This window comes from Rattus rattus, chromosome 18 (assembly GCF_011064425.1).
Source record: "Rattus rattus isolate New Zealand chromosome 18, Rrattus_CSIRO_v1, whole genome shotgun sequence".
In the NCBI taxonomy this organism is placed as follows: Eukaryota; Metazoa; Chordata; class Mammalia; order Rodentia; family Muridae; genus Rattus; species Rattus rattus.
In genome coordinates, this window is record NC_046171.1 from 33,295,402 (window position 1) to 33,318,275 (window position 22,874).

Below are 22,874 nucleotides of genomic sequence, written 5' to 3' on the forward strand. Positions count from 1 at the left end.
ATGTATTGTAATGCCAAACACTGGCCTCCAAGACCCAGTTGTCCCCAAGGACGAGAATCAGCATGTAGACCCAAGTGACCCAAGTGACCTTGCCCTCCAAGTTATCCTTGATTAGAAAATAAAGATGGCTACAGCATGTAGTTGGGCAGAACTGAGATAGGTGGGATTTGGGGTTCCCAGACTTGGGGTTAGAGGAGAACCATCAGGAGAGGGAGAAGGAAGGGAGAAGAAAGATGCCATGGGAAGTTAGCTGAGTCATAAAAGCATGGCCATGAGGCTGGCCAACGGAAGTTAAGAGCAGTTCCGATAAAACATGGTAAATTATAATTCGGGGTTGTTAATGGGGAAATAGATTCTAGTAGCTTAGAGGATACGTATTTGCCTAGCTCTAGTGCTGATTAAGTCTTATTATAACAATAAAAGTGTGTTTTTTATCTGAGAACTAAATGGATCAAAGGTAGGGGAGAAGCCCTTGAGTGAGATTAAATAATTTCTACAATATCCTTTTCTCGTAGTTTTTTTTTCTATACCTTGAATGACGTTAACTGATAGATTATTTCATTTACTTCGTTCAATAAAATCTACAGAAGGTTTTTGTGTGGGCTAAATTCCTGACCTAGGCTTTAAATACACACCAAAACTGAAAGTAAAAATGGAACCATAGTAACATTTTAAATCACTAAATACAATCAAGTGCTTGTTTGTTTGGTTCTTGTTGTTTTACAAACTTTACGACCTCTCAACCCCGAACACAGTAGGGTTTCTCTATTATGTAACTCTAGCTTTTCTGGAATTTGCTATGTAAAGCAGGCTGGCCTCAAACTCACAGAGATCCATTTCCCTCTGCTTTTTGTGTGCTGGAATTAAAAGCATGCCCCAACACTTCTGGCTCTAAACTTGAATTTTATTTGATCATTTTAGAAACCAGAGGAGAGTGAACAAATGAAAATGTCCCTAATTTCACAGTAGACCCATTTCCTCCTCCTCCTCCTCCTCCTCCTCTTCCTCCTCCTCTTCCTCATCCTCCTCCTCCTTCACTTCCCCTTCCTTTACACATAGAGATTGAACCCAGGCATTCATATTTGCTAGCAAATGTCTCTATTATGGAGTTGGATCCCCATTTCTTTTTTACTTTTCAGTTTGACCCAGAGTCTCATTTAGCCCAGGCTGACTTGAACTTGCAATCTTCCTGCCTTAGTCTCATAAGGCACTAGGATTGCAGAACTTCCTCACAGGCTTGGCTCCAACACTCCCATTTCCTTCAAGATTGTAAGGAAGCTTATTGATATTTCGAGGGTTTTGTTTTGTATTTGGAGCACCCAGGATGAGGAGCCCAGGGGTATCAACACACAGAATGAGCTGGGTATTCCCACATTGATGAGCAATGGGAGGAGCAGGCGGTGAACCATAGGTTTGACCAAAGTTTAATTTTCTCAATTGAAATTCTCTCTTCCAAAATGAGTCCATTATCTAGCTTGTGTCAAACCGACACAATTTGTTTAGACTATTTACCAGAATCATTAAGCTTTCTTTTACTAAAACTTGCTAGGATACTTCAAAGAGAAGAGCATAGGGGGCTGGTCTTTAAATCCCTTAGTGTGTATTTGAACATTTACTTTTCCACTCTTGCTTGAACAGTGTCTGGCCTTGCCTGTGACTTTTATGTCAAGGATGCCCTCTGATTTGCTGTCTCTTGAACCATCAATGTTCTGTTGAGAAATTGACAGTCACCAAGGACTTGGACCTACAGAAATGATGGAGAAAGGGGTTGGGAATTTAGCTCAGTGGTTAGAGCGCTTGCCTAGCCAGCACAAGGCCCTGGGTTCAGTCCCTGGCTCTGAAAAAAAAAAAAAAGAAAAAAGAAAAGAAATGATGGAGAGGCTTAATTGCTTTGATACGTTTCTCTTGTACCCTGCCTCCTTGTACTACTTGGGAGATTAAACTCTTATTTCTAATTCCTGAGCCACGGCCCTCAAGCCACTCCTGAGATAACACTCCTTTTTGGTTTTCTTAGATCTGTTAAAAATCAGTTGCTACTCCTACATCTGCTCTGTAGCTTCCCTGAGTTCTCATTTCCCTATTGTTTTGTCTGGAGTTTTGTCTGGATAGATTTAAAAATATTTTATTATATTTTTAATGGAGGCTTGGAAGTGAGAAAAACTGAATTCTATTCCAAATGGTGATTGTGTATTTTTAAGCTGGATGTTGGATCCATTACCCAAGGATACTTTGCATTTCTGTTAAACAGTTCACTGTTCACTGTTTCTGCATCCTCTGTTTCACTCCTAAGGAAGGAAGTGGTTATTTTTTGTTGTTTCGTTTTGTTTCTCCCCCTGGGAAATTGGTTGGGGAAGTAGCTTAGCTGGTAGAATGCTTGCCTAATATCCCCGGGTTCAATCCCTAACACCATATAAACAAGGCATGGTGGCACAGGCCTATAAGCCTATAATGCCTATAAGCATTCAGGAGGTAGTAGCAGGATAGTTCAGAGCTCAAATGCAACCTCCTTTACATAGGAAGTTGGGGGACAGCTGGAGACACAGATAACCCTGTCCCAATCAAAACCAAATAAAAAGGATTAGAGATGATTTAATAAAAGATGCCTAACTAGAAAGAGTCAATATAGTAATGTTTGCTCCTTGAGAGATTACAGTCTTACATCACTTTGAATACCTATGTGTATCTATGCAATATGTTTATTGTTTGATTCTGGGACACCTACTTTATTATAGTACTCTCAAATACCATCTCTTTAAAAAAGATCATTATTAAGAAAAGTTATATATCTAGTAGTGGTTTGATTATTTTAGTGGATTCATTTCCTCAGGTCACAATATGACTGTCTGTCACCATGAAGGAGAATAGCCATGGTGTGACCTAAAGAAGATGTTGATATCAATCATGGTACAGGAATAAGCAGAACAGTACAACTGAAGCGAGGTCTGTGGTCCTGGCTTGGCTGCTCACATCCCTGGTATGAAGACTGGTGAGCCGGACAGCAGAACCTCAACGAAGATTCTATCCAGCAGTCCCTTCCTTTTCAGCTACACGTGGTGTTACATATGAAAATATATAAGAGAGAAAGTTTGGACTGGTATGGTGGTTAATCTTGGTTGTCAATTACAGCTAGAATCAACTAGAACCCAAGCTGCTGGGCACTCCACTAAGGGATTTTCTAGATTATTTGAAGAAGGAAGACCCACCCTATATCTAGGTGACACCTCCTGGCAGCAGCTCCTGTAAAAGGACAGGGAAGAAGGAAGCTTTGCCTGTTTGTGGTTTCACTGATAAGTGTGTCTGTCTATTGCTGTGACTGGTATTAAATTCAATTTCCTCAGGTTTCCATCACAGACTGAAGACAGTAGCTCTCCAGGAGTCCTCTAGAACACTAGTTCTATATTGGTACCCATTTCATGGTAAGACTTTTTTTTACTAATGTAGCTGCCTTTGAGTCGCACCCATTGATGCACCCGAAAACTTGTGTGTGGTGGTGGCAGGGGTTGGGCATAAGCAAGAAAGTATGATCTACATCAATCTGTGACTGTAATAAGAGTGAATATATTTGATGAGGCACACACTGAACATAGAAATGATAAAGAGTACGGCTTGGTTACTCCCAAATGCTACTGTATTGGTTCTCATTCATTTAGAAAGGAGAGTTGCTTCGGTTTTTTGTTCACTTACTGTGATACTATGTTGAATTTCAGATTGAAGGGCACTTGTACCGGTTTTTAAATCTTCTAGGACAGAGATAGACATAATCCAACAAACAAAGAGCATATTGAGCAACTGTTTCCAAGAGCTGAGCTCAAGTCCTTGAAGCTGTCGTGCAGCTGGACACAACCTTGAGAACTTAAGGCGAAATTTCATCACAGCAAAATCCCAGGATATTTGTGTCTGTGTCTCTTGAGACATTGTTATTACAAAAACATTCCTCCACATTCCAAAGGTCTATGTTAAAAGCTTAATACAATGATTAGATGATTCGAGAGACCTCATAAATGTGAATAGCAAAAACCCTATGCAAATAAGAATTTTTATCAAATCTTTTTGTTAAGTGACCTGCTCTGTCTCTAGGCTGAGTCAGGATATCTTATAATCATGGAAGGATTCTGCTAGTCAATCATGTGTCATGTCTCATCAGCTCATTCCAGAGAGTAAGGCGATGCCTGTCTGTCACATATGGAATGACCACATTTGTATGAATAGGTTCCTATTGTCATAAGAATTAAACAGGACTGTATGGTTATTTCATGGAGAAACACCATGTATTTTATGCCCAGTGTTGTCACAACATTACCTGTAAAATGAGGTGACTAACATTCTAGAATGAGCACAAGAAATGCCTCTAGAAATCACACTTTTTTTTCTTTTCTTTTTTCGGAGCTGGGGACCGAACCCAAGGCCTTGCGCTTGCTAGGCAAGCGCTCTACCACTGAGCTAAATCCCCAACCCCAGAAATCACACTTTTAAACCAATACATCTCCTTTGCTTACAGCAAACAGTAATCGTTGGAAAATTGCTCCGTCTTTCAAAAGAAATCAAACATTGGTTGATTGATTCATTCAATAAATATGCTGTGCCTCTACATGTTAGAACATCATTTAGGGACTGAAACGTAGAGAAAATGTAGAGAAAACCCTGCATGACATTCTGGAGGAGGGGGCTGACAGTAAGCAAGATAAAAAAATAAATACAACAAAGGGATGTTAGCTAGCTAGGGACAGAAAAGCTGGAACAAGAACACATAAAACTAGGAAAGCCTGTAATTTTGGGTAGAGGGACAAAGGAAGCTCCTGCTAAGAAATGACTTTGAAAGAAAGAGGCAGACAATTCAGAGACTTTGCCTGAGGGTGAGAAGGAATCCTGAGCAAAGGCCACAGGGAGTACCAAGTCCCTGACAAGTGAATGCTGTTTGACATTTTTGAGAAAAAGGCAGAAGTCAGAGCTCTCTAATGGAGTGAGTGGAAGGCAGAGATTCAGTAGAGATCAGTGAGATCAGAAACATGGATGGATCCTGTAAGTCCTTCAGGCCACAAGAAAGGCTCTTGCTTCCCTTATGCGTAAAGTACTGAATTCATCCTTTATTTTTGACCTTTTCTCTAGCAACAGAATCATCTATGTAGCCTGAAAGGAGTTACACAAAGAATCCAGGGAGAAAGATTTTTTTCTCTGTCTCTGTCTCTGTCTCTGTCTCTCTCTTTCCCTGTGCATGTGTATATGCGTGTGTGTTGGCACTATGGGCTATACTCCAGGGACTTGGGCAAAATTTTGTTTTGGTGACCAAATTTTGAGGTGTATCTTGATACACACTCCCTTTCAAACTTTCAGTCTCCTGAGAATTCAGGAAAAAACCATGGGGTAGCAGTAGAGCCCAGTGGCAGTACACTTGCTTAGAACACTGAAAGGACTGGCATTCATTCCCAGCACAGCAAACATCGATCAATCAATCAATGAAACCCAAGGGTAGAAAACCATTATTTATGGTAGTACAATACTCTAAAGAGAGTAGAACCTTGTTTTTTTCTACAGATTTATGGGCTCTCTCTCTCTCTCTCTCTCTCTCTCTCTGTGTGTGTGTGTGTGTGTGTGTGTGTGTGTGTGCGCGCGCACGCGCACATACATGTGCACTGGAAGACGTTTAGTAGAGCACATGCTCATGGAAACATAGAGTTTGCAACAGACTCAGCAGAGCTGAGTAAGTTGGCTGAACTCAGACAGGGAACACACAGAGCCAGAGTGCACAGACTACTGTGGATGGACCTTACATTTCAGCTGCCTACCTCATAGAAGACTATTCAGCATGTGTATCCTGAGACTTTGCTGAATATCTCCTTTCTTCCACTGCCATATAGACACCTATGCAAGAGTCTGTGAAATAGCCCCTGTTCACAGCCTGCATTCTGTTATAATCTTGCTACACAGTGCCAAGTTGGCCAGTAAACCTCTGGAGAGTCCGGACCTAGTGTCATGCTCAGATGAGAGGGGAGAATGGGACAAACACTTTGGCTATATCTCACTGGTTAGGTGGACGACTGAATTACTATCCACACAGGTTCACTGTTTTAAAATACTCATGAAAATGAATGTTAAAACTTCCCTTTCTCTTTTCTTTGTTCTGTGGTTGTGACAGGCAAAAATCCTTTCTGTAGGCTCAGAATGAGTATTGACTGTTACAAAAGAAATGCAAAAAAGAACAAAAAGAACGGAGTGTTGAGAATATGTTCCACACTATTAATAAAGAAGAAATTCAAAATCAAAGAAATGGTTCTTTTACTGGTCAAGAAAATTAAGTAATATAAGTGTTGACTTAAAACATAGATAACTTATCCTTTCTCTAATAGGCATGGAAGGGATGATTGGACAGGAAATTTATTTAGTTGGTAAACAAAACAGGACAAATTTTAGAAATTTTATTTAAAAAAATGAGAAAGAGACTCATTAGCTTTCATGTGGTGTAAACATTGCTGACTGGAAAACAGTTCTGTTCATTCATTAATGAAATATATTTGCGTTCTGTTTACAATGTGACAGGGACATTTTCAGGTGCTAGATGAAAAAGGGTAGGCAAAAACTTGCCCTTATAAAATTTACATTTTAACAAATAAGTGATTAGCTAAAAATATGAAGATTGAACCATACTTAACCAATGTTTGATTAATTAATTTGGTTTACCAGATAGACTGAAACTAATAGAAGAGAAAGTGGGTAAGAGCCTCAAACAAATGAGCACTGGGGAAAGTTACCTGAACAGAACACCAATGGCTTATCATCTGAGATCAAGAATCGACAAATGGCACCTCATAAAATTGCAAAGCTTCTATAAGGCAAAGGACACTGTCATTAGGACAAAATGTCAACCAACAGATTTGGAAAAGTTCTTTATCAATCCTACATCCATTAGAGGGCTAATATGCAATATCTACAAAGAACTCAAGTTAGACTCCAGAGAATCATATAACCCCATTAAAAAATAGACAATAGAGCTAAACAAAGAATTCTCTACTGAGGAATATCTACTGAGAAATACCTAAAGAAATGTTCAACATCCTTAGTCATTAGGGAAATGCAAATCACACAAATCAGAATGGCTAAGATCAAAAACTCAGGTGACAACAGATGCTGGCGAGGATGTGGAAAAAGAGGAACACTTCTCCATTGTTGGTGGGATTGTAGCTGGTACAACCACTCTGGAAATCAGTCTGGAGATTCTTCAGAAAATTGGAGATAGAACTACCTGAGGACCTAGCTATACCACTTCTGGGCATATACCCAAACCATGCTCCAACTTATAACTAGGACACATGCTTCACTATGTTCATAGAAGCTTTATTTATAATAGCCAGAAGATGGAAAGAACCCATATGTTCTTCAACAGAGGAATACATAGAGAAAATGTGTTATATTTACACAATGGAATGCCACTCAACTATTAAAAACAATGGCTTCATGAAATTCTTAGTCAAATATATGGAACTAGAAATATCATCCTGAATGAGGTAACCCAATTACAAAAGAACATACTCACTCAGTATGTACTTACTGATAAGTGGATAGTAGCCCAAAAGCTTGGAATACTGAAGATACAATTCATAAACCACATGCAACTCAAGAAGAAGGAAGACCAAAGTGTGGCTGTGTCAGTCCTTCTTAGAAAGGGGAACAGAAATACTCACAGGAGGAAATATGGAGACAAAGTATGGATCAGAGACTGAAGGAAAGGCCATCCAGAGACTGCCCCATTTGGGGGATCCATCCCATATACAGACACCAAACCCAGACAATATTGTAGATTCCAAGACATGCATGCTGTCGGGGGCCTGATATAGCTGCCTCCTTAGAGGCTGTGCCAGAGCCTGACAACTCACAGACAACCACTGAACTGAGAATGGGGTTCCCAATGGAGGAGTTAGAGAAATGACTGAAGGAGCTGAACTAGATGGAACTAGAAATATCATCCTAGAAAGGGTTTACAACCTCATACGAAGAACAATATAGACCAACCAGACCTCTCAGAGCTCCTAGGGACTAAATCATCATCTTAAGAGTATACAGGGATGGACCTATGGTTCCAGCTGCATATATAGCAGAGGATGGCCTTGTTGGTCATCAATGAGAAGAGAGGCCCTTGGCCCTGCCAAGACTTGATGCCCCAGTGTAGGGGAATGTTATGAAGGGAAGGTGGGAGGTTGTGGGTGGGTGGATGAGAGTGCAACCTCATAGAAGCGTGGGGGGCGGGGGGGGTTGGAATAGTGAGTTTCTGGAGGGAAACCAGGAAAGGAGATAACATTTAAAATGTAAATAAAAAAATTCAATAAAAGAAAAAAAGTATAAAAACTAAACCTGGGTTACATAAACTATAGCATCTCATTAATTTATAAATCCACATACTAATATAAGGGTTAGCCTATGAACCAGTCAACTGACTGCTTGGTTTTTTGTAAATAAAACTTTATTGGCACACAGCCATATGCCATTTGTTGATATATTTATCTGTAGTCTTTTTTGAGCTGTGAACAGAGCCGAATAGTTGTAATGAATACTATGTGGCCGGTAATAAGTAAAATGTCTCTATATTACTCTTCGTGTCCTTCAAAAAACATTTTTCACTTGGAGTTGAGCAGGAGGGAGCATGGAGACTAATGGGGTGAAAAATATGAGCAGACTACAATGATATGTATGAAATTTTCATATAAAACTCATGATTTTGTATGTTAATGAAAAATCATCTAAAAAATTATGCTCCCTGGTGTGGTAGATTATGCCTTGGGAGGTTGTGATGGTTTGAATAGGTATGGCCCCCATAGACTCATGTGTTTGAAAGCTTGGTCTATAGGGAGGGGAACTATTAGAAGGCATGGCCTTGTTGGAGTAGGTGTGGCTTTGTTGGAGGATGTGTGTCACTGTCAGAGCAGGCTTTGAGGTCTCCTATGCTCAAGTTAAATTCATTGTCCCCTACAGTCTCCTGTTGCCTGCAGATCCAGATGTGGAACTCTCAGCTCCTCCACCACCTTGTCTGCCTTCATGCTGCCCTACCTCTTGCCATGATGATATGGAACTGTAAGCCACCCCAATTAAATTTAGGGTAAAGTATTTATAGGTACAAACTTGACAAGGTCACCAGGGAAGCCACCCCAGAGTGACAAGACAAAACATGTAGTTAAAGACCAAAGGTAGGGACTTACACTGAACTGGTTTTGCAGGATTTCTGCCCACACTGGCCATAGAAACAGAAAGTCCATAGTCACCCAAGTCAGGATGAAATAGAAGATGGATCAAAATCTGGAGCAAAGTAAATGTCAACATCAATACTACTATCATATTGTGTTTGAGAACAATTATTAAAACCTTAGGATTTCCATACACTTCTGCCACTTTCTGTTTTATGCAGTGAACTTCTGACCTCTCTTTCACTTTTTTATCCTTTCCTTTTATTCATCATGCTATAGCCTCTCATGATCACAGCATTTCCTTTAATTCCCATGTATTAGTTCTAGCACCCATCATTTTGGTGCTACCACACAAATGTTCCTAGTATGTGATTAGGGAAGAGAGGGTAGGAGGAAGCTCTTCTAAGGTTACAAAGCCTTGTTTTGTCATCTGCCTGACTCGGCAAGCTTTCAATCCACATTTGAAGCCATTTAATCCCTGGCTGTACATTCAGCACAAATTCCCAGACCAATGTCCCACAAATAGTAGGAATTTGAGAAAATTTGACCAACAATGTCATATCAGGTCAACCTACTCTTTGTTCTATGACTTTGTACAATCGGAAAATATATAATTATTCTTATGACTGAATTTGTTCCAGAATATCAACTCTCCTTAGTCTCAGATAAGTGGCATTTTAATCTATCATGTATCTATATATGTATATGTGTACATATGTATGTATGGATCTATTTATCCATCCATCCATCCATCCATCCATCCATCCATCCATCCATCTATTATCTACCACGATCTGCTCTTGTGTCTTAGTGCCCTAGAGTTTGGAATTAGTGGTAAAAGATGTAACTTTAATATTAAGCTCTTGCCTTTACTCACTTGGTAGCTGAGACTAATCTTTGAAGCAAATTCTTGATGGTCTTGCAACTTGACACAAACGAGAGGAAATTTTTATGAAGCACTAAAAATAAATTTTCTAGCCAGGCATGATAGTGTACATCTGTAATCTCAGACTAGGGTAGCTGAGGCTGGAGGACTAGAATGAACTAAAATCTATTTTAGGTACATATATAGTTCCAGGCCAATCTTCCTGGGCTGCATAGCAAGGACTTGTCTCAAATGTTCTTGTTGTTTTTCTCCTCCATGTGGAGATCCTACTGAGATTAGGAAAGAAAGGAGTTCCTGAAGGATGGCCCCGAAGACTGGCCAGCAGGTAAGAAAAGAGGGGTGAATTGAATATGGGTACCACTAGCTTGAGCTTGCAGCTTGTGGATCAGCTAGTTGACCTGTTAAAACAGCAGGGGACTGATATAAGGTTAAAACAACTAAAAAATTCATTAAAACTCTAGAAACTGCAAGCCTAGAAACATTCGGGAGGGTTGAATGTTCCTGATTGGCTGTTGGTAAAGGACACTCTACTGAGTGAAAATGCCAAAGTGAAAGAACAAATGGCTGACATTAATAGAACTTTTGAAATAGCATAAGATGACTGTTCCAAAAAGTCTTTACAGGTGTCTGATGATTCTTCCTCTGATGAGTCAATCTCTTCTTCCTCAGGAAAGGAGGAGAAGAAACTAGAGAAAGAGATAGAGGAATTGTCTAAGAAACTGAAAAGGTATAAAGTAAAGAGAAATGTTTGAGCCCCTCCAAGACTAGTCCTTTATACCCTGATTTGGAAAAATTGGCCTTGGCTGCCCTAGAGGGTATTTTAGGGGGACTCGCATATCCAGTGATTGAGACTCAGAACCCTAAGGGTCAGTTGATGAGGGAACACAATCCCTTGAATTTTGAGGATGTAGAAACTATTGAGAGAGGCAGTTACAGCTTATGAACCTCATGCTCCTTTAACTCAGGCCATCTTTGAATCCTTTGCAATTCTAAACTGTACACCCTCCAATTGGTAACAGTTGTGTGGAGTGGTGCTTTTTGGGGGGGGGAGATTGTCTCATATCGAGAGGAGAATGTCTGGAGCAGTGCACCCAGACAGCTCCAAAAGATGCTGCTGCGGGATGGGGGAGGGACATTTTACATGATATGGGAGCAGTGGTTACTACCCAACCAGTACAGAGGATGCTGCATAAACAGGGATTTGCCCCCGGTAAGGGTTTTGGTAGGTACCTACAGGGGGACTCTCAACCTGTGCCTGATGTGACCTAGTTATTTGAGCCCATGCAGATGGGACAGGATTAGGAAGTTTATCATGGGGGCCACTGCTAAGTTGCCTCCTGTTATGATTCTGTATGGGTGGAGCAGTGGCCCCTTTCCTCTGAAAAATTGGAGGCAGCACATAAACTTGTACAAGAATAGTTACAGGCAGGACACATTGTTCCCTCCACTTCTCCCTGTAATGTTTTTTTGTGGTCCTCTTACATGCCTGGATGCTGCTCCTCTGATGTTAAGACAGGGGGTAGCTTTTAATTCCACTGCCTCTTGGAATATTGTCTGTCACTTTTGAAGGTTCTCTTAAATTTGAAATAGTAGGTTTAGTAAAAATTTTAATATCTCTTCCTTCACCTGTGTAATTCTGTCCCACGCACGACTTCCCGCCGGCAAGAAGCACGCGAGACATAGAAATTCTTACTATGAGTGACTTTTATTCCTGTCTCATTCCTCTCTCATGGTGGAAGTTCTCTTGCGCCGCCAGGCGCCTTATTTATCCCCCTGCGGCACGCACTCCACACCTGATTGTTGCTTTACTCATGACCTCATCAGGCACGCCCGAAATGGCAAAGACCTGGCAAGAAGGCACTCTTGCACATGGTTAACCCTCCCCATAGGGAGCGGCTTTGCGGTAAAGGATCTTGACTGACCTGGCCTTCCACGTGGGGCGCAGGGAAGCCAGCGCCATCTAGTGGTGGCGTAATGTTATTGTCTCACCCTTTTATTTATAAATAATAGCAGTCATGATCACCATATCGCAATGATGAGGAAACCCTCAGCGTGTGCAGGGGCTGATCAAAGGAAATCACTGAGTCTCTCTCAATCCCAGTGCAATGATCCAGATCTATGGGGGTGCAAGAGCAGAGAACTCAGAATACAGGAGAGAGACCTCCCAGAAATGGACCACAGGTCCTTGGGTGCAGGAGCAGGGAACTCAGATAACAGAGTAAGTCCTGAGCAAGATAACCAAATTCAGTGGAGGCCCTTTGTACAATGGCCATATGCTTGGAGTGAATAACGGCCTTGTCACATTATTGTTGAGGTCTGAGTTTGCAAACCAACATGGTATGAATACTGATCCACAGCATAGGGCTGTATCAAACAGAGCCCTCCCCGATAAGTAGTGGGCACCTCATTTGGTCCTCCTCAGCTGTTGCCACCAAGGGCCATGGTCAAGCCACTCCTATAATGAAATTTAGAATTTCCAATTTTTAGTAACTACTCCAGAAAGTTCACCCATTGTACTTGTTCAACAATAGGGGAGGATAACTCAGACACTGTAGACACAATGTCTGTAGTAGTAATGGCTGCTACAATAGCAGCAAAGTGTCAAGGTCTTTTCCAGGACAGTTCAGGATCAGTCATTTTCTCTGGAACAACCAGCAGACAATGGAACCAATTTCTGAGATCTGTATGACCAGGACAGAGTTCTTCCAGTCATTGTAGCTTTTCACACAGGTGGCTTTCTGTGTGCTGAGTCTGTAAAATGGCAACACCAGTTACCAGTTAAGGCAGCAAGAGTCACCAGGGAAATGAAGGGACAGGGGTAATAGCTGAATCAGTAAGCAGCAGTGTACAGAGTCTGAGCAGAGGCCAAATGGGACGGGAACACACGAGCGGTAACACTGACTGCAGCAACGGCAAGATTTCTGTGATGACAAAAAAAAAGTGAAGGGGGATCTTCCGCCTTCCTTTCAGGGCAGAGAGAATGACTCTAGGGGACCCAAATCCACGGAGCTGAATCTTCATGTAACCAGGATCAGCAAGTCTCAGCAACCACCCAGGCAGCTGGGCACACTCTTGTAGCATCCTGTAGAAAAACACAAACATTCCTCTTCCCCATATAAAATATCTGACAGGATCATGTCAATATGTGGATCTCTATTTCACCTAGGCAGGAGTATGCCTAGTTGTAGGGTGCCATAAACTTTGGCATCCAAATTTAAAATTGAAATAAAAGGAGTATTATTAGTTCAGGGATATCTCCCCTATTTATTTATTAAAATTGTTAAAAATATTGTTTATTAAGATAAGTCCTCGAGGATTAAATTGTCACTGAGCACTTGTATTTATAATTTGACTTGTATACCAAATTATTGTTTCTAGCATTATTGTTTTGGATATATAAAGAATGAGATTTTTTTTTACTAATTTTTTTCTTATGTAAGGCCTAATCTGTCTGGTATCTGTCCTCCCTAGTTAAGGAGTCTAGGCAATCCAGTTTGAGTTCTTAAATGTCCTATAAAGGAACAGTATTTAGTGCCTTAACCACTAAGCCATCTCTCCAGCACCTCACAAACTTTATTTACCTAAACATAAGCATTAATTAGAAATGTCAAATCCTGTAAACAAGGTCCAGATTTAGTCTTATTTAGAAATCTGAGTTGGCAGGGTGAGGCTGGAAAGTAAGCAAATGGAGTCTTCTCTTTCGTGAGGGTGTGTTATCAACTCCATTATCATTTTCAAAGAGCTGGGTCTATGGTTTTGTTTAGTTCTCTGAGCCAGAGCACTGAAAGGACAGTGAGTTGTCAGACAATTTACACTGGAATCACTCACTGATTTCAAGTAGAAAACCTGTCTCCAATAAAAAGCGTTAAGTAATTGTAAAATTTGAGGGCTAGTAGTATCTAAAAAAAGATAAAACCTTTTAATCAATTGTAAAACCATGTCCACACCTTTGGCTATCAGTATATGAATTGAAAGCTTGATTTTTAACATTTTAAAAAACAGCTGCTAAAGCATGGAAATTAATAATCTGTGCTGAAGCAGCAGAAACTCAAGAGAATAAGCAAGTGATCTAATCATACCTGTAGCCTTTTTTCATTAGATGAAAAATACTCTAAATTTTTCTATGGGTAGTACCAATACAAATATGTAGGAAGTACAAAAGCATGTAAAGAGTAAAATTATCAATTTTGTCTGAAAAATTTGTATAAGTGATAGCCAAATATCAGTATTTTTGTAATAACTAATTAACTGTTGTTTGGAAACAAGATATGTTTTACTAGGTTTCTTATTAAAATACTTCCATGACTCCAGTCCACAACTCTGTACTAAAACAGCTGAAGCTTTATCTCCAATGTGCATAACAAAGACCCAAGTCCTCTGGTAAGGTGAGTACCAAATAATTAACATCCTTAGAAGCTTAACATTAGCTTCAAATATTCTTTTTTGGAGTAGTGTAACAGCTACTCCCCAAATATTAAAGCTCATTCTGAGAGCAAAGGTTTGTAGTAAAATTTTTCATATACACTGAAAGATTTAAGGTTCTAACCTTTTACATTGAAGAAGTAACAAAATTATATAATATAAGGCTGTTAGCCACTTTTAATGATATCACTCTATGGGCTCTCTAAAATTATAAGCAAGCTCACAAAGTAAAAACTCACAATCGCCAGGATGTAAACAAACTGCATAAAAACAATCCTCTAAATCTATCTTGAAATGGCAGTTGGAGTAAGCAAACAAGCTGTAATGTTCTCATAAGTTCTAAAACCTCATCAATCCTTTATAAATCTTGTAACAATCTCTATCCAATACAATCTCTACCTGTTTGATTTTTCCTCAATTATAAATAAATTTGAGTTAGTCAATGTAACACTGGCAATCCTTAATCACAATCTTAAATTCTCCTTGTAACAGCAGACCACCACCACAAGTTCACCTGAGCTCTTAGTATGTGACTAGGCAGCTGTTCTCCGGCAGGAAATTAGCATTAGAATACAGATAACTTCAGGGCAAGCCACACCTATGGAAAGCAAAAGTCAATCCCGACAATCTAGTCTCCAAGGCACCACAAGTCTATCTATTATTTGTAAAGTTTGACTATCAATTCTACATTAGAACGCACAATGGCGTGGTTCCAATACCTTTTCAGACAATGTCCTAAATTCTTTTAGAAGCCTGGTTTCTAGCATAAGAATTCCATAAAAACATTACCTCAATTTAGACCTGTCTCACTAGGGTGGCCCAATGTCACGTATCTAGAATTACTTCATCTAAATTATAGTTTTAAGCCAACTTTCTGTTACCAATATTATACCTTTTTAACCATATCCAATAACTTGAAAGCCAATAGTCCACAAAAGGCAAAAGAGCATATTTATACATTTAAAACCAATGAGAAACAAAATTGAAGTGCTACACATATCAAACACCATTTTTACCTTTTTAGCTATGATTTTAAGAGATGCACCTTGTCACCTGTTGAGTCAATTAACCAGTCAGATTTTTTCTAAGAGAAACAGCTATCAAATCCCGTATTAAAGAAGCTGAGAAGCTGTTAGCACCTTTAAGATCAGCCACTGTAGACGCCCTTAGTCAGCTTCTAAGCAGCTCCTCCAGCTAATCTAGACACCTGGCTCTAGGCACAGGGCTTTAAAGACCTGATTGAAACCTTTTTTCTATTCATTTGTTCCCTTTGAACCGAAATAAAAACCAAGTCAAGGTGTGCACGACCGGCAGATAAGGTTTTTACCATTTTTCTTTTGAACATGAAACGAAAACATTTAAACAACGAAAACAAAAAATCACAGACATAAACTGACAGACATGGAGACATCCTGGTGCACCAGAGACAAACAATAGACAAAGAGGGAAAACCAGATGGTGTCCACGACTATCCACTCGGGTGGAGTTGATATGGGCGATGGATTGTCTCAATTTCTGGACTAGTCCACAACGTGTTGAAACCCAATTCCCGTAAGATACTAAGATATAATATTGAGCGGCACAACCCATTTTGCCAATGGTATGGAAGTGAAACACAGCCCTGAATATTTTTACTCACAACCCAATTACATAAACTCCATCAGGCTGTGCACGGGCACTGAGATGTCCTTTTGTTTGATTCTCCTGAATAAATTTTCAGGCGGTCTGCCTCGATCAAATTTGATCAGCATGACTCTGTAAAGCTGTCGAGTCAGCGGGACGCCTGGGCTTCCCGAGAGCCGGGCGCCTGAGCTTAAGTACACCTTTATAAGCACCAAGACAAAGTTTTTCTGCCAACATACTGTGTTCCTTTTACCTCCTTTTTATTCTCTCCCGGACATTCTTTTCCCAACTTCTCACCTCCGAATTGAGGGGACTGCTACTTGAGATCATCAGTTTCCTTTTCTCGTTGCAACTTTTCACTACCCCCTGTTTCTGACCATCTTTTCCGCCCTCGCCCCAACACTCTCCGCTTTGTTGTTTTACCTAGGCAGTTCCCATGTAACCTCTGACGCCTTTTTGGCGGTAGCTAGAAACTCAAAGGTCAATAGAAAAAAGCCCGAGGGTTGCCAGAGCAACCACAAACCTGCCAAGCAAAAGCGGAGCGATCATCAGGGCTAGCCATGGTCTCTCAGAGTCTTACCCCACTCATAGCTTCTGAATTTCTCCCACGAAATGGAGGGCTTCCATGGCACCAGGGATGTTTTTATCCAGGGTTTTGGCACTAAATGTCCCACGACGACTTCCCCGCCGGCAAGAAGCACGCCAGACATAGAAATTCTTACTATGAGTGACTTTTATTCCTGTCTATTCCTCTCTCATGGTGGAAGCCCCTCTTGCGCCGGCCAGGCGCCTTATTTATCCCCCCACGCACCCACACCTGATTGGTTGCTTACTCATGACCTCATCAGGTACGCCTGAAATGGGCAAAAGACCTGGCAAGAAGGCACTCTTGCACATGCAAGACACAGTTAACCTCCCCCATAGGGAGCCGGCTTATATGCCTAAGCGCCATCTTGACTGACCTGGCCCCACGTGGGGCGCAGTGGAAGCCAGCGCCATCTAGTGGTGGCGAATGTTATTGCGGCCCTCTACATAATTCCTCCATTTTTCTTTGTGGCTTGGAATGGTACTAATGCTGGAGATAGTCTTAACTGTTCTTCGCAGGAATGCCATCTACGAAGCTGCTGGGAATCAGGGAACTCTGCCCTGGTTGTGCAGATCCCAGACATGGTTCCATTGCCTGTCAATCATTCAGGAGAAAAATCAATTCATCCTGACTCATCATAAGAGAGACTTTGGCATCACTGCTGCTATCGGCACCTCCTCCTTGGGCATTATTGCTCTTGGAGCTGTCCTTGTGTGTGCATTTTTTCTTTGTCACCTGGGCAGAAAACAAGCCCAGAACCAAGCTGTCAGTCTACAGATAATGTTATCTTTGGCGGAAGGCAACCCATCAGCTCAGATATGGCTGAGCATGTATAAAAATCAGGCAGCCAAGGATGGGTAAAACCACGGGGGTGTCTGTCAACCTAAGACAGGGGGACCATGAGGCTTGGGTGGACTGCCCAAAGATGGGTAAGGCAGACACTGATATCCATGAGTCACCTAAGACAGGTGCTAATTTATAAATAAAAAAGGGGGAGTTTTGGGGCCTAACCCCCAACCCTGTGGGATGAGTTGCTCTGCTAGTTTGTTGCCCAAGGCTGTAGCACACAATGTAGCAGCTGTGGTTAAAATGGCCAAACAACAAAGTCCTGAGTCATTTCCGTGTTCCTGTTTTTATCCCGAGAACATAAACTTGTTTTTCCACTGTGGCTCTGTCACAAGTAGAGGGATTTTAATCCAGCAACATGCCTGTGCAATCAGTCGGAACTTAGATATGCCCTTGATTACAGTATAACCTAGCTGGAATACAGACCTGCTCTTTAATCCCAAACAATGATGGTAAAGTTAGTTTTTAGAAGGAAAGAGCCATATTTGAAAGTGATGTCTAATTGAGGGCCAGACAAAGTGATGAGCCAGAGAAAGAGTTGACAAAATGAGTAAGAGTTAGCATATGCCCAACTCTCATGAGAACAGACAGGAAAAGAGGAGAGAGGGAGGGGAGAGAGAGAGAGAGAGAGAGAGAGAGAGAGAGAGAGAGAGAGAGAGAGAGAAGGGTTTTACTGGGATATTTTACAGAAACAGGTTATAGGTGAAGACAGAAAGAATCAAGAATAAGAAGGAGCCAGAAGATTAGAACAGATTGCCAGTTTCTGAGGCCAAGCAAATCAGTTTAATCTGAAGCTGAGAGAAGCCAGTTTGAATCAGTCAGCTTAGAGAGGAGTTTGAGCCAGAACAGCTGAGTTGAACTAGCCAGCCAGAGTTCAGAAAGGGCTAGAATGGCTAAGTTTATGCAACAGTAAATCTCTGAGATGATAATTACATCTGGTAAATAAAAGATACTTTTCTACCTTTATTTGCACCTCATTGAAGTGAGTATCACATGAGCAAGGATTTAGAATTGGTCTGGTTTACATAAGGCAAATATCACTGCTTCCTACATAGTTGTAAGGTTGTAGAAAGTAGTAACCTTGAATTCTTTTCCTTGCTCATTGAACTTGTAAGTATGGCTGCAGAAAAAGAATGGCAGCAGAAAGGACAAACACAAATCTATGGGATGGTCAATATTTTCTAATTAAAAAATCTTAGTCTTATTATGTAACCTGGGCTGGTCTTAAATGGTTATTATTATTATTATTATTATTATTATTATTATTATTATTATTATTATTATGCTTTAAAGACAGGGTCTCTATATGTAGCCCTTGTTGACCTTAACTCATAGAGATCCTCCTGTCTCTGCTGAGTGCTGTGATTAAAGGTGTTCATCATCACACAGGCTCTGGCCTTGAACTTTTGCTAATCTTTCACCTGTATATGACACCACACCTGGTTTTTATGTAATTAATATTTTACCTTTTGAGACCATGGCCAGGTGCATGCTGTATAATCCATGCTGTCCTCCAATGCAGTAGGATCTTCTTGTCTTACCTTCTCTAAGTACTAGGGTTACAGTCCTCTGCTGTACTATATTTGGTTTATACTTAAGTCTAAAGTCAGATACTACAAGTGAGCTCTGGTTACTATTGGGCAATACTGTTTTTATTTATTGAGCAAATTTGTCCCATCATTCTTTGGTATGGTGAGTTCAAATCTCATGACAACTTCTCCTCAGTTATCTGACTTTAGGCCTCTTCCCCATCCCACTCCCATAACCCATACCTCACAGTCTGCCACAAATCTTGATAGAGGAAGAACCCTGCTCCATGGGTTGAGCATCAAATTCACTCAATGACAGGCGACTCTATTACTCCACTTTTTCTTCAGTTGTCACAAAAAGGTCCTCCTCCTTAGTGAGTGGCTTCTTATCCCTGCCCTTGGCCCTAAGAAGTAGTTTCCCTTTCTACCATCAATCTTCAACCGTGTGTGTGTGTGTGTGTGTGTGTATTGGATTTATATGTAATAATAAGAAAGCTAGGGGTTGGGGATTTAGCTCAGTGGTAGTGCCTAGGGAAGCATGTAGGCCCTGATTTCCCCCAGTCCTAAAAAAAAAAAAAAAAAAAAAAAAAAAAAAAAAAAAAAAGCAATAAATGTCAAACACACACTGCAAACAGCCCAACCTGGATCATGAGTCTCCTCAACTCCAGACCTTTCTCTTGCTTTTTTACAGCTCAACATGCTTGAGAAAATTACCTATAATTTTTTTTTGTCTTTGTTTATTAGTTTTCTACTATGAATAGTTTTCTGGTCACACAATCTGCATCCTTCCAAAGAACTGCCCTAATTGCTTCCAGCAAGATCTCCACAAGCATCCATGCCCTCAGGGTAAGCCCTAGACCTCTTTTCTTGACCCTTGAAAGAATTTGACATGTCATCACTCCCTCCTTCTGAAAAACATTCTCGCTAATTGATGTCTTAGGAAGTGCACTCTGGAGGTTTTGACTCTCAGGCCTTTTGATTCAGACTCTTTTGTTGTTTTTTCCATCTCAACCTTCACTTTTATTGTACTCAGGATAAGTAGGTAATTTTTTTTATATCAGTCTTTCGATTTACTGTTATATACTAGTAGTCTTGATCTATTTGTATTATTTGAATAACCGTAAGCTTGCAAGAAACAGTTACATATAAACACACACATGTGCACAAATTTTTAAAAACAGCATCTTGTTCTCTAAGCAATTAAAACCATTAGCTGTATTTTGAGGGAGTTACAGACATTGTGAGCTGCCATATGGGTGCTGGAAATCAAATCTAGGCCTTCTAAAAGAACAGTCAGCTCTTAACCACTGTTATATCTCTCTAGCCGCAAATGGGTTATTTCTTGATGGGAAGCAGCCCTAAGGATGGTGTGTGATATGAATTCATATATGGATTCAACTAACTGTGTAATGAAAATAATTGGAGGAAAAAATGTATCTGAATAGAATATCTATAGGTCTGTTTTTCTTGTCAATATTCCCCAAACAATACAGCATTATAGCTGTTCAGATGATATTTGCAATGTATTAAGTAAAAAGCAATCTTGAGATGATATCAGGAATCAAGGATGATGTGTGTGGCTTGTTTTATACAAATCTGGAAGCACCTCCAGAGCTGTTATTCTTGGGAGTCCCAGATCCTAGTTCCCATGGATACTGAGTGGCAACTTGTCTCAAACATCCATTCTATTCATTAAGAGTGAATGGGAGTTCAACTGCTGGTTGCTCCAATCTTGACTTTGCACCAAATTTGACGAGAGAACATTCTATCTATCTATCTATCTATCTATCTATCTATCTATCTATCTATCTATCTATCTATCTATCTAATCTATATATTTATTGGCTATATTCAGATAGAGTCTCAACTGTAGTCCTGATTTCAGGATTTGAATATGTAGATCAGGCTAATACTGAAAATTTGGCTTCAGCCTCTGTTGGGCTGGGATTACAAATGAGAGCCACCCTGACCAGCTGGACAAAACTCTGGAGCCCTAATACCTGGGTCCAAATACTGTCTTTCCTGAGAAACAACTTGGTTCAGTTGAGATATCCTATTAAAAAGTAATGGATCTGTTTTTTACTCTATTACAATAAACCAGCTTTTCGTGAGAAGAGATTTAGAATCTGTACACTGGCACAAGTTCAAGAGCTGTCAGGGATTCATAGAGAAACTGTCTTAATGAAATAAAATAAATACAACACAAAATCAGGGAATTGATGGAAAGACAGGTAACGATTTCTGTATTTGGAGCAGGTAATAAACCCCATACCTTTCGCAGTGGTTTCTGGACTTTGGGGCATGCTCCAGAAACAGAACATGTCTCAAATCTGTTAAGACAAAATTGTTAGATTTTTTTTCTCTGCTCTTGCTACCACCTGAGGTATTATCATGTCTTCTGTTCCAGAGATTTCTGCACAGCTCCCTTTCACATTTCATTTTAACTTATAATTTCCAGTTTATGTGTCTGTTTTCTTCTACTCTTATAACCATTTAAATAAAAAGGAAGAAAAGGAAGGAGAGAAGAAGGAGGAAAGAAAGGAAGAAAGAAAGGAAAGAAGGAAGAAAAGTTTTAATCAATCTTTAAATTCCTAGGTAACTATTTAATTCAGTGCCTAGATTTCAGAAAGGAGTGAGGTGCTGGTAAGGGAGGAACACATCACTTCATTGGTATGGCCATGGTAAGTTGCAATGCTCCGGTAAACAATACCTCATCCATGATTCCATTCATAACCTTAATTAAAAATGAATAAAATGGGGGTTAATGAATAAGTAGAATATTCATCCAACAGCCTTCCTGGGATCCTACTGTGGCTGTCTTCTAGAATATCCTAACACTTATTGTCCCTTTCATTTTCAGATTTGAGATACACCTGCTTTAAATTGCATAAGTAGCTTTTGCCCACTTCATAGATTTTACTAAATCGTAGTATGGTTTTGCTATCATTTATACTTTGTCCTTCTAGGCTCTCAAACTAGGTCCCCATGACCCATAAGGCCCACGTTTTTGTGTATATGAAGCCAGAGACAACTATCTTCTTGTATTATCAGGTTGAGTCAATTTATTCTTTGAGACATAATATTTATATTAAAACAGAGACATATTATAGAGCTAAGGCAAAATTTAAAATTACAGAAAAAAAGATTTCAGGGAATGAAATTTCAAGTCAATGTTGAGGTAGGACAAGAGAATTTGATAAAAACTTGTATGTATTAACTGTGATGCGTGTACACTCCTGGTGATGTTAAAATGAAAAAATACAAACAAATTAAGAAAATTATATAACATCAACAGAGCTCAGTTCATTAGATGCAATACTTAAAAATAACCAAGTAATAGCAGCTTTAATAAGGAAGAAAAAAATTGCTAAATTGCCTCCCAGGCAAACATAATAGAGTGAAATCTTCATCACCTTCTTGAGTCATTTACGATGGAACATGAGAGTAGCCTTCCAAATGTTGAGGTAGAAATAGTACCTAGTGTGTCTAGATTTAAGACAATAAGATTTGAATGTTATACATTAGGAAATCAGTACAATCCCTACCTCATCGCAAAATGAGTAACTACAGTCCAATTTAAGGAATTTCCAGAAGACTTTTAAAGCGCTGTTGGAAAATTATAATCATGTTTCTTTGTTTTCTGTCATGGCTAACCACAGCAAGGCTCACATACGTTCTTTCTTCACCAAGAGAGGCCTAAGCCTTGATTTTGAGAGCTTCACTTTCTATGGAGACCATAAGAGGAAAATTATTTTGGTACACAGTCAGCAGAAGAGGTCATTTTCCACTGTATGAAACTAACTGTTCCTCCA